A 4051-nucleotide genomic window follows, 5' to 3' on the forward strand; every position below is an offset into this window, starting at 1 on the left:
AATTTTGTATTTTTAGTACAGACAGGGTTTCACCATGTTGGCCAGGCTGGTCTTGAATTCCTGACCTTGTGATCCGCCCATCTCAGCCTCCCAAAGTGCTAGGATTATAGGTGTGAGCTGCCAATCCCAGCCTGTTTGGAACTTTATAAGATATCAAGCAGAGGTGTCCAACTCCAAGGCTTCTGGGGAAGCAAGTGACACAAAAAAGTGAGTGGACTGGGGACCATGGTCATCTGGAGAGCAGTCACTAGCTCCGGCCATCGGGAAACATGGGCCCAAAGTTACTAGCTCTGATATTTGTCGGGAATTTCTCAATTAAAACAAATCTGGGGCTGGGCACAATGGCTCACACCTGTAATCCCAGCACTTTGAGAGACCAAAGCGGGCGGATCGCTTGAGCCCAGGAGTTCTAGATCAGCCTGGCCAACATGGTGAAATCCCGTCTCTATTAAAAATATAAAAATTAGCCAGGTATGGTGGTGCACACCTGTAGTCCCAGCTATTTGGGAGGCTGAGGTGGTATAATCTCCTGAACCCAGGAAGCGGAGGTTGCAGTGAGTGGAGATCACACCACTGCACTCCAGCCTGGGCAACAGAATGAGACCCTGTCGCAAAAAAATAAGAAATCTGGCTGGACACAGTGGCTCACGTCTGTTATCACAGCACTTTAAGAGGCTGAGGCAAGCAGATCACCAGAGGTCGGGAGTTTGAGACCAGCCTGCTCAGCATGGCAAAACCCCGTCTCTATTAAAAATACAAAAATTAGCTGGGCATGGTGGCATGTCGCTGTAATCTCAGCTACTCAGGAGGCTGAGGCAGGAGAATTGCTTGAACCCAGGAGATAGAGGCTGCAGTGAGCCGAGATCGCGCCATTGTACTCCAGCTTGGGCGAAAAGAGCGAAACTCCATCTCAAAAAAAAAAAAAACAAAAGAGAAATCTGTATGTGCCACAAAGTATGAACCAGATTCAACTGATGGACTGTCAGCTTCGTGTGATCTAGAAACCTAGACTGCTGAAAACACACACTCGTGGAAACTTACAATCATACTTTCAGAGTCTTAGAATCTTAAAAAGGTAGGAACATGTCAAATTAAAATTCTAGAATTTACTACTTTAGTATAAGTGAGTTTGTTTTCAGTTTGGAGGGGGTCTTTCCATGTTGTCCAGACAGGTCTCAAACTCCTGGTCTCAACTCAGCCTTCTGAGTAGCTGGGATTACAGACATGTACCACCACTCCCAGCTTTAGAATTTTTTATTGTTATTATAATTTAGATTGCTGCCCAAGCTGGAGTGTGGTGATACAATCACAGCTCACTGCAGTCTTCAACTTCTGGGCTTGAGTGATCCTCCCACCTTCGCCTCTAGAGTAGCTGAGACTATAGGCATGTGCCACCATGCCTGGCTAATTTTCTTATTTTTATTATTTTTGTAGAGACAGGGTCTTGCTATGTTGCCCAGGCTGACCTTGAACTCCTGGACTCAAGTGATCCTCCCTCCTTGGCCTCCCAAAGTGCTGGGATTACAGGCGTGAACCACCACGCCTGGCCTATATAGTTTTCTTGATCTGTCACCTGGGCTGGAGTGCAGTGGTGTGATGATGGCTCATTGCATCCTCGACCTACCAGGTCACCTGTAATCCATCCTAGCACTGTGGGAGGCTGAGATGGGAGCATCATTTGAGCCCAGGAGTTTGAGACCAACCTGGGCAACATAGTGAGACCCTGTCTCTATCCATTTTTTCAACATTGAAGAAAATTGCAAGCCAGGCGCGGTGGCTCACGCCTGTAATCCCAGCGCTTTGGGAGATGGAGGCGGGTGGATCACGAGGTCAGAAGTCTGAGACCAGTCTGACCAACATAGTGAAACCCCCCCCTCTCTACTAAAATCACAAAAATATATAAAAAATTAGCCAGGTGTGGTGGTGTGTGCCTGTAATCCCAGATACTAGGGAGGCTGAGGCAGGAGAATCTCATGAACCCAGGAGGCGGCGGTTGCAGTGAGCTGAGATCGTGCCATTGCACTACAGCTTGGGTGACAGAGTGAGACTCTGTCTCTTTTTTTTTTTTTTTTTTCCTACCTCCCTCCCTCGAGACTCTGTCTCAAGAAAGAAAGAAAAAGAGAGAGAGACAGTGAGAGAGAGAGAGAGAGAGAGAGAGATAGAAGGGAAGGAAGGAGGGAGGGAGGGAGGGAGGGAAAGAAAGAAGAAAGAAAGAAAGAGAGAGAGGGAGAGAGAAAGAAAGAAAGAGAAAGAAAGAAAATAAATTGTTTGGACCCATATTCAATGTGTCCTCCTAGTCACCCTCTGCAGTTTGTGTCTCAAAGCTGCCATTGATCTGTGTGAGACCTTTCTCCTCATATTTGTTAATTCTCTTTTATTCCCAAATCTCAAATCAATTTTGTCTCCCCTGCAGGCAACCATTGAGATTGTTTTGTTTCGTTTTGTTGTTTTGGAGACAGAGTCTGGATCTTTCGCCAGGCACCAGGCTGGAGTGCAGTGGTGCGGTCTCAGCTCACTGCAACCTCCACCTTCTGGGTTCAAGCGATTCTCCTGCCTCAGCCTCCCGAGTAACTGGGACTATAGGCACGTGCCACCATGCCCAGCTAATTTTTGTATTTTAGTAGAGATGGGATTTCACTATGTTGGCCAGGATGGTCTCGATTTCTTGACCTCATGATCCGCCCGCCTCGGCCTCCCAAAGTGCTGGGATTACAGGCGTGAGCCACCGCGCCCGGCCTTGTTTTTGTTTTGTTTTTTAAATAGAGACAGGATCTTGCTATGTTGACCAGGCTGGACTTGAACTCCTGGACCCAAGCAATCCTCCCACCTCAACCTTCCTGTTGGGAGGCCATCACTTCTGACTGTATTCAGATAGTTTTAATGTGAATCCTTTCCTTTGCTTGGGGATAATTTTGCAAAATGTGCATTGCTAATGAGTAAGCATATATATATATATAAAACTTTTTATTATTAGATTAAAATGGTTCATGCATGAATGGCAGATAAATCATGCCAGTATTTCCACAAATGAGCACTCTCTTGTAACCAGCACCCATATGAAAAAACAGAATAATGCTCAGTTCGGCAGCGTATACACTAAAATTGGAACGATACAGAGAAGATTAGCATGGCCCCTGCACAAGGATGACATGCAAATTTGTGAAGCGTTCCCTATTATAATTTTGTTTAAAAAAAAAAAAACAATATACAACGGAGTGTGGTGACTCATGCCTGTAATCTGTGTGTGTTGGGAAACTAAGGTGTGATGATCACTTGAGGCCAGGAGTTCAAGACCAGCCTGGGCAACATAGAGAGATCCCATCTCTCCACAGAAAAAAAAATTTAAAAATTCACTGGGTGTGGTGGGATGAGCCTGTAGTCCTAGCTACTCAGAAGACTGAGGTGGGAAGATTACTTGAGCCCAGGAGTTTGAGGCTGCAGTGACCTAAGAAGGTGCCCCTGCCCTCCAGCCTGGGCAACATAATGAGATCCCATCTCTAAAAAGCAAACAAACAGAATGTGACATATGACAGCCCCAGAAAAGCATCCTCAGGCCACCTCCCTATCAGTATAGTCGAAGGGTGTACTCTTTTCTGACAGCTCAGCTTCATTTGCTGGTGTTTTAACTTTATGTAAATGGAAGAATGCATTGTGTGCTGTCTGTGTCTGCCTTTATTCACTCAACATTATGCTTGTGGGAGATCTGTCCGTGTCTCCCTGTGCTCGTGGGTTGTTCCTTCTCCTTGCTGTATAGTGTTCCACGGTGTGAATGTACCACACTTTGTTTATCCATTTGCCTGTCAATGGGCGTTTGCGTTACTGCTAGTTTGGGGCTACCATAAATGGTGGTGTTGGGCTGGGTGCAGTGGCTCACACCTGTAATCCCAGCACGTTGGGAGGCCAAAGCAGGCAGATTACTTGAGGCCAGGAGTTCAAGACCAGCCTGGGCAATATAGCGAGACCCCATCTCTACTAAAAGTCCAAAAAGGTTTGCTGAGTATGGTGGTGCGTGCCTGTAATCCCAGCTACTCGGGACGCTGAGGCGGGATAA

The 4051-nt window shown here is 46.5% G+C and overlaps 1 non-coding gene across 1 annotated transcript; it reads left to right on the plus strand.

Annotated features, from left to right (window-relative positions):
- The first annotated feature begins 3072 nt into the window (after positions 1 to 3072).
- On the plus strand, positions 3073 to 3179 carry LOC116547492. The gene has a single exon (XR_004267069.1). It is a non-coding gene; the product is annotated as a U6 spliceosomal RNA (small nuclear RNA).
- Positions 3180 to 4051: the final 872 nt, after the last annotated feature.

The sequence above is a fragment of the Sapajus apella genome, unplaced genomic scaffold, assembly GCF_009761245.1.
Source record: "Sapajus apella isolate SASKATOON/1434 unplaced genomic scaffold, GSC_monkey_1.0 scaffold3339, whole genome shotgun sequence".
NCBI classification, from domain to species: domain Eukaryota; kingdom Metazoa; phylum Chordata; class Mammalia; order Primates; family Cebidae; genus Sapajus; species Sapajus apella.